Here is a 13,209-nt window from a genome sequence, read left to right as displayed (position 1 = left end):
TATACCTTACGCAAGTACGCGTACCGGTATGTGTACTTGGTACACGGAATTTCACAACTACAAGTACGCATACTGGTATGCATACTTTAATTCTGGTCATGGATCACATACATGCAAGAATGCGCACTATGTTATAATCCAATGATGGTTAAGTATTATAAACTCTATTTCAATCATTGCAACTTTCTTAGAGGATGACAATAAAAGTTTTCACACACTATTAGCATCAAAGCAATTTTCAAGATATTGAAATAATCATAACGAAACATTACAAGTCTACACCAAATGATTGTATCACACAAACCATGTAAGATGTTACTCGGCGATTTTCACATGATCATCTTTTGACTTTCGTCAAGAATATAAGATAAACTTGGTTGAAGCGAAATCTTACCAACACATATTCCGAGAAATATGTAAGTGAGTTAATCTCAGCTCGAAATCTCAAATGTGTATAATCGACAAGTAATACGACTTTTGTCTTAATATAGGAGATAGAGTAGAAATAGACTTTCCAAGTGATAGATGAGTTTCAGTCTCCACATACCTTTTGTTGATGATGTTCCACAAGCTCGCCTTAGTAGTTCTTCGTCTTCAATGATGAACGCCGTGAAGTCTAATGCTCAACTACACAATCTATCCTTGTCCAAGACATTACTATAAGTATACTAGAAATCAAGACTTATAGTTTTGATCACTAATATTGACAAACAAGCTTGAGATAGCAACGCTTGCGAGTTCGACCGAACAGTGCTCTAACACCTTGTTCCTAATTCGCTTTTAACTTTCATGATTATTTTCGACATGGTTTCATTTAGAGTTTGCATATAAACTTTTGTCTACGGTAGTTTTATTGCTCAAGTAACGTACATATTATTGGGAAAAAAAATGCTACACGAGATTTGCCATTTTGGTGTATTTTAAATATTTGAGTTGGTAAAGTTTCAATTAGTTCCTAGCAAATATTATGTCACATGTTTGTAATCATGTGATATTAATAAAATATGGGTATCAAGACGAATCATGAATTATAAAAACCAAATTAAATTAAAGACAAATTAAGAACGCGAGATCTTAACGTGGTTCGAAATTAACGACTGCATCCACATGTAGACAAATTAAGAACACGAGATTTTAACGTGGTTCGGCATTAACGCCTACGTCCAATGATAATTTGATGAAACCAATTTTGTTTGGGTTTTTGTATCAATTTTTAAAATTTTGGGGTTTTTGTATCACTTTTGTTTAATATGGAGTTTTAATGGATCCCAACATTTGAACGAAGTTTTTATACTCCAAATTTGGTCACATTGGTGTATTGCTACTAGTTCTGTTTTCTTTTACTCAAGATACTATTTATGATTATCTATCCGTGTTTGGTAAAATTTATGATTATCTATTTATGATTATAGATAATCATAAATTGATAAATGATTTTGATATAATCACTTTAAAAATAAATTTTTCCAAACACTTTTTTCAGATAATTGATTATCTTAGAATGATGATCTTAAAGGAGAGGAAAGAACAATGATCTAGGATATTTTTTTAGTCCTATGTTGTTTTTTTGTCTCTCTCTTGATAGTTTAGAGAAAATAAGAAGAAAAAATTCAATTTGAGTTCCTTAGAAAAATAATTGATTACAATAAATTTTCAAAACAACTTTTTTCTGTTTATGGAAATAATGGATTTTTTCAATTATGATTAAAATAAGCAATTATTATAATGGTTATCAAACGCATATAAAATCCATTATAATCTGCATAATGGATTATAAGCTGATAATCCATTAAAATAATGGTTATCAAACAGCCCCACTCTTTTCTTTTACCCGTGAAGTATTTCTTTAACTCAAGATATATTTTATTTTTCTAAGGAATATTTTTAGCTCAGCTGGTCATCCCCGTTCCACAGAGATTTCATGCATTCCAGGAGGCAGGGGCGGAGCCAAGAAATGTTGGATGAGGGTGCAAAATTCTGCTATAGAGTCCAAACTTTTTTTAGAAGGTGCAAAAATCCAAAGTTAGGCTTAGATACTAAAAAAAAAATTCTGGTTGGGCTTGAAATGGGCTTTGGAGCCAGCTAGGCAGGGGGTGCAAGTTCATCCCCTTGCAATGGGCTGGCTCCGCCCCTGCCAGGAAGTCACATGTTCGAGCCCCCAATGGTGTAATATTGCAGAAATTAACATGGAAGGTGGAGTTAGTTTGCCCCCCTTGTGACACAATCTCAGCCCCCATCCGCTTCGGTTCCTTTGGCTAGGTTACCCATGAGGCTCGCTGGTAGGCTAGCACAACAACCTGTTCAATTAATGTAGTAGTATGTTGTTGGAGCTTAACTTGTTAGGCTTCCAACTAGTTAATGTACATGCTCTTTATCCAATAATAAAATAATTTTTTAGCTCAAATATTTTCCTTTTTTTACCCGTGATTTTTTTTTAAGGAAATATTTTCGAGTGAGGCCGATAAAAAAAATTTACTTAGATTTTTTTCTTTTAACTTAAAAAATTATTTTATGGTGTGGCCAGAAACTCTTATTTCCTATTGGATATTCTCTGGTGGAGTCAAAAGCTCTAAGAAGAGAGTTATGTACAACTTTTAACCCTAGCCAAGAAAATTCACCCGAAATCATAATCTATTAATTAATAATAATAATTACTGTAATTAATATACTAACTGCCAACCTTAACACCAATCGTGCTACATGACCCGCTGCATGACCGCTGAATAACAGCGTTTGATGATGTGGCAGTGTAGTGTAGGAAAGAGAGAACATTTATATTTGACACCTGTAGCAGAAAAAGAAAATATTTTGCGCACCGTTGGATCTGAAACCATGGTCTCTGCCTCCCTAATTTCCGATGAAATTACATCAGTTTGGGTAGATTTCAGATGGAATCCTTCTATAAAAAATGTCTGAAATAAAGATCAGGCTACCATTCTTTCATCTTAACATTCCTGTCAAAATCTTCTATTCCGTTAATTATTTATCGTCGTCATTGATTCATGGATATGAAGCATAACATAGCAATTTGATTCTCATTTTAGATGTTCTACCCTCTTCATAAAAACAGATACATAATCAACACAAAGTATATATGGATTTTATATCTTCTTAATTAGCTTCTTGACTTTAATCTCTTGTTCTTCCTAATTTAGATGTATGGTCTCCCTTTTCCGGTCTCTCCCCCATATTAAACCCACATATGTAGTTCAAGATACTTTGGGAGTGGCTTTGGACAAACCTTGCTGCGGATCAAAATCTCAATTAGATTCACTGATTGCTTTTGAGATTTGAATGAATGAAAAAATTATTAATTAAGATGGAAGAAAGTGTGATTTCAGTGAAATTGAATCTCTTAAGTTGAGTTGTATTTAGAGGGTATAACTTGAGAAGAGGGATCTCGTATTTCAATCCTCAAGTTAATATTTAGTAAAATACGTTTTTTTATTCCTTATAAAATGCTGGATGGTGATGATAATAAGAAAATATACTTGAAAAATCCATAAGGAAAATTTAATTTCATCGTTCGGTGAGGTGGATAATGTAGAAATTATCACTCCTACACATCATCAATCGCTGTTATTCCGCTGTTCATATAGCATTTTCGCTTAAAACCATATGAGTTTGATCCAATTTTCCTAACTCATTTGTATGTTACCATTTTAACTGGTTGTTTCCTGATTTGTCATTCTATTTTAAAACCTTTGGCATTCCATATATATGTATATGAAAAGATAGAGAGATCGTTTATAAGATTTTTAAGAATCTGAAATCTGAATATAAAGGGTATATATAGAGAGAGTTCGTTTGTATTTTCACAAGAGTAATTATCACTTACAACATCTTGATTAATTAGTTTGTTCGTGCATCTTGATTCTTGACGATGGCAAAGTTATCACTTACAACATCTTTACTTAAGGTACTAAAGTTTATGTGCATCAAAAAGAGAGAATCTACAAGAGTAATTATCGACTTTGAAATAATTGATGATGTTATTCCGTGGTTTGAGAAGCCAACAACCAGATTCAGCCTTCAAGTCTTTTCTTCTGATACGGCTAAGTGGAGTACGCACAAAGTTTTCTGCAATCAAGGGGTCACTACGTCAAAAAATACAGTGACTCATAATGGATATTTGTTCTGGATCGATCGTGTATCACAAACAACAAATGTTCTTATAGCTTGCAACCTCAACGGCTTTAATAATAGAGAGAAGAGCAGTGGTGCTGAATGCAAGCTAATCGACTTGCCTAAGGAGCCAAATTGCTCAGATTGGTACAATATTCTTGGGGAGTCGGAAGGATTCCTCGTCTATGGAGTCCATAACCGAGAGGATCAAACTTTCAGTAGCTGGGTTCTCGATGAGGACTGTGATGGAGGATGGGTTTGGCAATCTGTCCATCTGAATTCCGACATAAAAAAGCTTTTCTCACCAGGAAGTTTTTACAATGGTCGTCGACCTTCTGTTTACTTTTGTCCAGTGAATCTAGATGTTGTGATGTTCAAGGAGTTGAAGTACCAATCCAACGTGCAGGGTTACTACAACCTTGTAACCACATATGGTGAAATACTGGTGCCTAATCCGAGGAGGTTATGTCAGAATATCGGATGCCGTGCCTGCAACATTACCGACAGGATCCACGAGAACTTCTCTTCATACTCAGGCCGACCATTATTCCGCCACTACCAACTCCTATTGAACAGGAATACCACCCCCTTTTAAGGGAAAGATACATGGAAAGGCTTGTCAAAGGCGAGCTAAAGCTAGGCGCCAAAGGAACCCCTCCAATCCCACCATGTGCAAGTCGCATTAGGCGCTCTAAGCGCACCTAGCTAGCTAGGCGCCTGATGCGTGGGGGGAACGGCTTATCGCCTCGCCTCACGCCTCAAACAACATAGAAAAGGAACACTACTAAATACTGCCCTTTATGAAGCTTCTGATGCAATGAATCTGAAAGTGGTGGCGGAAGTTTGTGTGGTAACACGCTCATACTTCAAAGTTCAAGTTCAAGGTATTTTATTTATCATATTAGAACTTTCTAGAATTCCTAAATGGTTCTCTGAGAATAATTTTAGTATTAAGATTTCAGGCTAGCTGCTTAACGCTCGCAACGGCTATAAATAATCATGTCTATGTATCTCATCTTTAAGAAAGAATTTTGCAACAGTAGATATTTAGTGGTGTTATTATTCCAATCATTTTCATTGTGCTACATTAAATGTTGTAATCTTTATTTTTCTTTGCTGGCCAAGATGTTGTAATCTTGACAGCCATAGTCGAGGTTTGCAAATTCGGACTACAATTACAGTAGTTTTGCATGCTGCAGTAAAACTATGAAACAGTAAGGATGATATGTCGTGATTAGGTGCACAGTTTTCGTAAACGAAGCATTGTAGTCCCCAAGTTACATGAGTTTTTAGAAGATAGTTTGATGAGCTTATTGCTATCAGAAACATATGTGATTTTGGCCTTCCTGAGTAGTGTATAACATAATTTAGCCATTGACAAGATAATTTTGAAGCATTTTGAACTCGATGTTAGGTAAAATTCAGGTAAATGGGCACCAACGGTTTCGTGGTGTAGTTGGTTATCACGTCAGTCTAACACACTGAAGGTCTCCAGTTCAAACCTGGGCGAAGCCATATATTTATTTTTGGTACTTAGCTGATGAATTTTTTGTTCCATAATCTATAAGCTGAACTTAGCAAACTACGCAACATACTACTCATCTGCTTGATTAAAAACAGAACGTCAGTAGCACATTGTCCCATCCGATGCACAATGTTGCAGAGGAGGTTATCTAGATTTTGATGACGAGCCAAGTACAATGTCTTTTAATTACCGTCTTCCCTAAGCAGTCTGACAAGTATAAGGTTGTTATTCTAGAGTCAATGAATCATAACGCATTTCATTCATCAAAAAACTCCATAATTGCCGTAATACAACTAGGAACTTTCCTAAATGCTGTTTGAAGTAGATCCTCCGACCAACCCCATCATTTTTTCAGATACCAGAATGATGGATTTTTAATGATGAGCTTTGAAATGTGGGGGTTTAGTGAATCCATAGTTTTCAAATAATGTTAAAACTGAATCTGGGTTGGGATGTGGGGTGACATTAATAGCTTTGTTTTCAGAAAGATGAACTGACATTATTACCAGTAGAGAAAGGAACAGATCATGGAATTAACCCCTAGCTTCAATGAGAACATACAGATTTTGAAATACAAAGAGAATATACCGACTTGGTGGTGGTGGTCCTCCGTAGATTGCGAGGAACAAAATATTTTTAGCTTCTCCAATAGGAAAAAGAAATAGAAGAATGTTAACAGATACAAGAGCCTTAATTTCATTTTTTAGTGCGATTGTGCCCAAAATGTTTCTTTGATATTTATGCTCTCACTAACTCAGCGATGCTCAGCACCAAAGCTTCTGAAAGTAACTCAAAACACAATATGGAACATTTAGCTTAATATGGACCCCTAAATCCATTACCTCCATGAGCAGATTGCTGTCTCATGTTTCAGATATTGGCGCAGTCATGGCAGCCATGCATCGGCGAGTTCACTGAGTGTGAAGAGAAATTCAAGCATACTTATGAACAGTACCATGAGCTCTATTTCTATATTTTACTCAACCAGAACGTTACCTATCCGCTACAGGTTGTCAAGTGGGAGAATGTACATGACCGTGCTTCTAAAATTTCACTTAATCTTCTGCCATTTGATTGTCTGATACAGCTTAGGTCCCATGAACAGATACAAAAAATGAAGAAGAGAATTCCATTTTCAAAAGCCAGCCCTGCAACATGAAAAAAGATCACATACAATGTGAACAAGAAATGCTTGCTACAGCATGGCGAATAAATAAGTTTATATGAAAATCAGAATAAGTAAGACTGGGCGGACAATGATTTTACATGAGTGACTCATTTCTTTTTCTCGTTAATGAAACTATACAGTAGTGAATGGGTTGCATATCTAACCAAAATGCTTATATTCTGAAATTTTTCAGCAGCTATATTTTCACGAGTTAGACAATGAAACTGACCTACAAGCAACTTATGTTTCACCTATACATTGAACTTCATAAATCATAAGAACTCTCTAAGAGGCATTGCTTGGCTACTGATGTATGGAAATCAGCAAAACAAATATCTTTGTCAACGATTTCCAGAAGTAAACACAATTTTATCTAATAAACCAATTTAACGATCTTGGGAAGCTTAATTACAAATGGTCTAGCTAAACTTTGTGACAAACTGAATATGAAGCATACACATCTACCCCCATGCTATATATTCTTCATGTTTTTCATAAAAGGTGACACAATTATCAATTCCAGAGTAACAAAATAAGCATAGAAAAGAGCTAAACCATAAAGAGAGACAACGGTTAAACAAAGAGGGAGAAAACTACGTACCACCACATTTACATCTCATCAAATCCTCATTTCAGAAGACTAACCACAGTTCCCTCCGGTTGATGTGTGAATCGAAAATTCTCTTCAGATTGCAGAAGACTAACCACTCCATTTGACGGCACAAACAATAGAATTTGTCTGCTAAAATCAGTGATCAACTTCTGTGCCCAAAAAATCATTTGTAATCTAGTTAAAACATGAATCAATAAGCTAAACTTGTCAAATCAGAGAGGGATAAGAAGTATAGATCCCTGCAACATAGGATTCATGAAGGACGAGAAAACATTTCTTTCCTCATCCTATAAACGTGGTTTGAACACCAAAAGGCAATCACAAGATCTTTTAGGTTGTCTTGCTACTAATGGCTGGAAGTCCAGAGTTATGAGAATCTATGGCTGTATATCTACTGTGCTTGAACAAAGTATAAGGAAAATATGCACAATAATTGATCCTAGCTTGACAGGATTCCTGTGTGATCACTTTCATGCAGTTGTATTTTCCAGCATGAATTTGTGTTTCAGCAGTTAAGAGATTAGAAAAACATGAAACTCATAGAAACCATAATCTGTAACAAAGTTTTAAAATGGCAGTGCACACCATAACCATTTTGACAAAACAAGAAAAGTGGCAAGTATAGGTAAAACTATGAGCTAAATTCATCAAGAGGGGAAGCAAGTAAACAAAAGGTGGAAGGACAATGAACACAAGAGCCTACGTTGTTACGGGCGTAAGGCGGGTAGCGGCGCCAGGGGAAAAATCCCGAGCCCTAGCGAGGCACGGCGAAACCACGGTGTATAACCATGTCTATACTAGTCACATGAGTATACATATAGAAAACAATAATTGACACTCTAGTACTTGAAGAATAGTAGTACCTAACAGGCTATCAGTCCTAAACTAAAAGAGCAGTAGTTCTAAAATCATAAATAAACTAATAAAGTGATATATTGGACTGGCACAATTAAAATGAACCACTCTTAGTTTCCCCGGAGGTTCTCTTCATCCCTAGGCAGCGCCTTTCACAACATAGACAACTTTGAGTTCAGATAATCTACCACATACCCATATGGCCATATTCATCTCACCAGATCCTTCACTTCTGAAGTAACTCTCCCTAATTCAGGAGCTTCTTGCTCATACGGCTTCACAAATTTTTATGACAATGACTTGTTTGTCATTCTTTCCAAGTAACCCACCAGATAAATATTTTCCTCGATCAGACCCTTTGAGACTAATATTCTGACATGACACGGGTTCTTGTATGTTGGGTATTAAGGCTTCCTCTTTGAACAAAGTATAAAGAAAATATGCACAAGAAAATATGACAAACGTGGTTTGAACACCAAAAGGCAATTGCAAGATCTTTTAAGTTGTCTTGCTACTTATGGCTGGAGGTCCAGTGTCACGAGTATCTATGGCTGTATATCTATATGCTAGGACAAAGTATAAAGAAAATATGCACAATAATTTATCCTAGCTTGACAGGATTCTTGTGTGATCGCTTTCGGGCAGTTATATTTTCCAGCATAAATTTGTGTTTCACCAGTAAGAGATTAGAAAAACATGAACCTCATAGAAAGTATAATCTGTACTGAAGGTTTAACATAGCAGTGCACATTATAACTATTTAGACAAAACAAAAACAGTGACAAGTATAAATAAAACTATGAGCTAAATTCATAAAGAAGAGAAGCAAGTAAACAAAAGGCGGAAGGACAATCTACACAAGAACTTCGAATTCAGATAACTACATACCTATATGGTCATATTCATCTCACCAAATCCATTTCAAAAGTATCTGTTCCTAATCCAACTGACCTTGGAAGACCTTCATCAATGCAGGAGCTTCTTGCTCATACGGCTTCACAAACTTTTCTGAAAATGACTTGTCTTACCAGAAAAATATTTTTCTCGATCAGATCCTTCGAGACTAAAATTCTGATAACAGTGCCGCTAGGGATAATCCTCTCCTTCAAGATATAAGCGAAAATCACTGAGTCTTCTGTGATACTAAATCAATCATAACGCATTTCATTCATCAGATAATTTATAATTGCAGTAATCTTCTTCTCAGAAGCCTTCATAAAAAAGAGGACCTTTCCTAAATGCTGTTTGGATTAAATCTTCCGACCAACCCCATCAGTTTTTCAGATAACAGATATGATGGATGCTTAGTGATGAGTTTCGAAATGAGGGGGTTTAGTGAATCCATAGGTTTCAAATAATGTCAAAACTGCATCTGGGTTGGGATGTGGGGTTTTGAAATCGACTTTTTGAGAGACATTAATAGCTTCGTTTTCAGATAATCCACATGAATTAGCTTCAATGAGAACATTCAGATTTTGAACTGTAAGGAGAATATTCCGACTTGCAGCTGCTGATGGAGAACGTTGCTCATTTACGGCGGTGGTGGTCCTTTTGAGATTGTGAGGATCGAAACATTTTCAGCTTCTGACATGGGAACAAGAAATAGAAGAAAGTGGGGAAACAGAACGAAGAACCTTAATTTTATTTTTATGTGCGATTGTGCCCCAAATGTTCTCATTGATATTTATGCTCTATCTATCTTAATATGGACACCTAATTCTACTACCTACATGAGAAAATAGCTGTCTCATGTTTCAGATGTTGACGCAGTCGCGCAGACATGCATCGGTGAGTTCACTAAGTGTGAAGAGAAATTCAAGCAGGCTTAACAACAGTACCATGAGCTCTATCTCTCTATATTTTACCCAACTAGAACGTTACCTATCCGCTACAGGTTGTCAAGTGAGAGGATGTACATACCCGTAGTTCTAAAATTTCACTTGATGTTCTGCCATTTGATTGACTAGTACAGTTTAAGTCCCATGAACAGGAAAAAGTTCATCTTCATAAGCCAGCCCTGCAAGGATGCAACATGAAAGAAGATCACACACAATGTAAGCAAGAAATGTTTACTAGAGCATGGCGAATAAATAAGTTTATATGAAATAAGATTGGGTGGACAATGATTTTACCTGTGTGACTCATTTCGTATCTCTTCAACGAAACTATATAGTAGTGGACAATGATTTTACATGAGTGACTCATTCCTTATCTCATCAATGAAACTATAAAGTAGTGAATGGGTTGCATATCAACTCGATATGCTTACAATCTGAAGTTTTCAGCGGCTATATTCTCATGAGCTAGACAACAAAACTAACCTACAAGCAACTTATGTTTCACCTATACATTGAACTTCATAAATCATATGAACTCTCTCAGAGGCATTACTTGCCCACTGGCGTATGGAAATCAGCAAAACAAATATCTTTGTCGCCAATTTCCATAAGTAAATACAATTTTATCTAATAAAACCAATTTAACGCTCTTGGGAAGCTTAGTTACTAAGGGTCCAGCTAAAATTTGTGACAAACTGAATATGAAGCATACACATCTACCCCCATGCTATATATTCTTCATGCTGTCCATACATAAAAGGTGACACAATTATCAATTCCAAAGAAACAAAACAAGCATAGAAAAGAACTAAACCATAAAGCGAGGCAGCGTTAAACAAAAAGGGGAGAAGACTATGTACCGCCACATTTGCATCTCATCAAATCCTCATTTCAGAAGCAGCTCTTCCAGATTCAACTGACCTTGGAATACATTCATTAATTGAGAAGCTTCTTGGTTATACGGCTTCACAAAGTTCTCCGAAAATGACTCATCTGTCCTTACTGAATGTCAAAGGAATTTTTTCCTTAATCAGACCCTTTGGGTCTAAAATTCTGATGATAGAGCACCAAGGGAATGAGGGATTATCCTAGTCTCATCTCCTTCAAGATACAATTAAAAATCCCTGGGTTTTCATCAATACTCGATGACTTATTTTCTTCTCAGAAAGCATCATACAATGGAGATTTTTCCTAAATGCTAATTGAATTTGATCTTTAGACAAAACCCCATTTCTTGTAAGCATAAACTTCAGTTTTTTAAGTAGATTCACTCGTTTGTTTCAATACCTTTATAGCTATAATAAACGTTGTAAGTAAAGGATCGAAACCCTTTCCGCAATCTTTTTAAATTTATCAGCATCTCCTATAAAGAATTTAGGTTGGGAGATTAGAAACTTGGAAATATTAGATTCTGTAATGTGAAGAGGAAATACCTAGGAGATACTGATGATGATGAAGGAGAAGGTTGTCCATTAATGGTGGTCTTCCTTCGGAGATTTGTTCAGAATTCTCATTTGATAAACACTATAGCAGGGTGTTAATCCTTAGAGCAACTGCAGTCGTGCGAGTATAACCAAAGATCAAAGACCAAAAAAAACGACTAAATTTGAGTTTAGTCTGGTGTGTGACGCTACGGGTGGAAGACTAAATTTGATCGAGCATAACACTGTGCATCCGCCCGTTGTTTTATAAAAAAAAAAAAAATTGGGGCGGACGATTAAATCTCCGCCCGTCCCACTAAAGAATCAAAGTCATCTTATGGGGCGGAGGTGTAAACGTCCGCCCCATACAAAATTGAAAAACAAAAAAATGGCGCGGAGATTAAAAACACGCCTGATGTGGGGCGTAAACTAAATGTACGCCTGGTGTGGGGCGTAGCCTTCAGGTCCCGCGCGATCAAATTTGGGTTTAGTCTTGGTCCCAGACCAAATATAGTCTGAAATATAGTCGATGGTCAGGATTTAATCGATAGTCCGTCCCACTACGTCTCGTTAATAAACCAAATATTTGGGTTTAGTCGCCCACTGTGGATGCTCTTAAGGGAGTTGGGTGTAGTTGTGTTTTTTCCCGTTAGTCGTGAGGGAGTTCGAGGGAGTTTCTCAAAATCTCCATTAGTCGTGGGAGAGTTTAGAAGAGTCTCCCAAACTCCCTGAAAAACCCCGTTAATCGTGGGGGAGTTTGAAAGAAACTCTTAAACTTAGTGGTAAAAATTAGAATGATAGGGAGTTTGTTTTTTTTGGGGAGTTCTAGGGAGTTTATAGTGTATTTTTGCCTCATTCCAAATCTCTCAAAAAAGTATAGATTTTTGGAGAATCTCTCAAACTCCCTACACTCAACACACCAAACTCTCTCAAACTCCCTATACTCTCTTACACTCCCTCAAAATCCCCAAGATTCAAAATACATTAAACTCCCTCCAACTCACTCGTGGACTAACCCATGTAGAATTTTAAGGGTTTGATTTTGCACCAGAATTCGAACATTTATGGAGTCAATAAAGCGACAGTCAAACGGTGTTGACTCGGTTCAAACTTGAATACAGTATTAAGAATTTAAGAGGGTTTTAGATACTATACATATGCAGAAATTAATCACGGAAGTCACTCATAGTCATAGGGATAAATTGTTTCACAAAAAGATTGTTTCTAAAAGCTAATCTCAAGTTGTATTCCCAACCTAATGTCTGAACTTTTTGCTTTTGGAAGTTAAAAAGTTATGTCGGAGGGTCAATTCTATTCGTTTCATGTGAACATCATCATGTGTATATATTTAATTTTTTATATAATGCGTCACTTTTTATTTTACCAAGAGAGTAAAATAAGATTTAATTTATGTATAATGTGTCACTTTTATGTTACCAAGAGAGCAAAATAAATTTAATTTATGTATAATGTGTCACTTTCTTTTTACCAAGAGAGTAAAATAGATTTAAAACAGAGTAGAATTGTAGCTGATCCACTAACCTAATCCGCTTTTACATTTTGTCTTATTTGAATAAATTCTACTGGCGCACGTACCTTTCTGATTAGCACCCAACTTATCAAAGATGACACTATTATGGATTTGAAGGAGGCTCAACGAAAAT

The 13,209-nt window shown here is 36.1% G+C and overlaps 1 long non-coding RNA gene and 1 other non-coding gene across 6 annotated transcripts; one reads left to right on the top strand and one right to left on the bottom strand.

The window, feature by feature from the left end:
- The first annotated feature begins 5,566 nt into the window (after nucleotides 1–5,566).
- Nucleotides 5,567–5,640, top strand: TRNAV-AAC. Its single transcript has one exon. It is a non-coding gene; the product is annotated as a tRNA-Val (tRNA).
- Nucleotides 5,641–6,169: 529 nt separating this feature from the next.
- LOC113274873 lies at nucleotides 6,170–11,677 on the bottom strand. 5 transcript variants are annotated; one of them, XR_003323298.1, is made up of 6 exons: nucleotides 10,985–11,676; nucleotides 10,419–10,867; nucleotides 10,207–10,303; nucleotides 9,175–9,389; nucleotides 7,420–7,580; nucleotides 6,170–6,798 (listed from the first exon to the last, which is right to left on the bottom strand). It is a non-coding gene; the product is annotated as an uncharacterized LOC113274873 (long non-coding RNA). The 5 variants fall into 5 exon arrangements; XR_003323295.1 differs by having other exon boundaries at nucleotides 9,175–10,303; nucleotides 10,985–11,677; XR_003323296.1 differs by lacking the exon at nucleotides 10,419–10,867 and having other exon boundaries at nucleotides 9,175–9,870; nucleotides 10,985–11,670.
- Between the last annotated feature and the right edge of the window lie 1,532 nt (nucleotides 11,678–13,209).

The sequence above is a fragment of the Papaver somniferum genome, chromosome 4 (genome assembly GCF_003573695.1).
Source record: "Papaver somniferum cultivar HN1 chromosome 4, ASM357369v1, whole genome shotgun sequence".
NCBI classification, from domain to species: domain Eukaryota; kingdom Viridiplantae; phylum Streptophyta; class Magnoliopsida; order Ranunculales; family Papaveraceae; genus Papaver; species Papaver somniferum.
The sequence above is the reverse complement of the archived record's forward strand: the minus strand, read 5'-3'. Positions and strand labels throughout refer to the sequence as shown.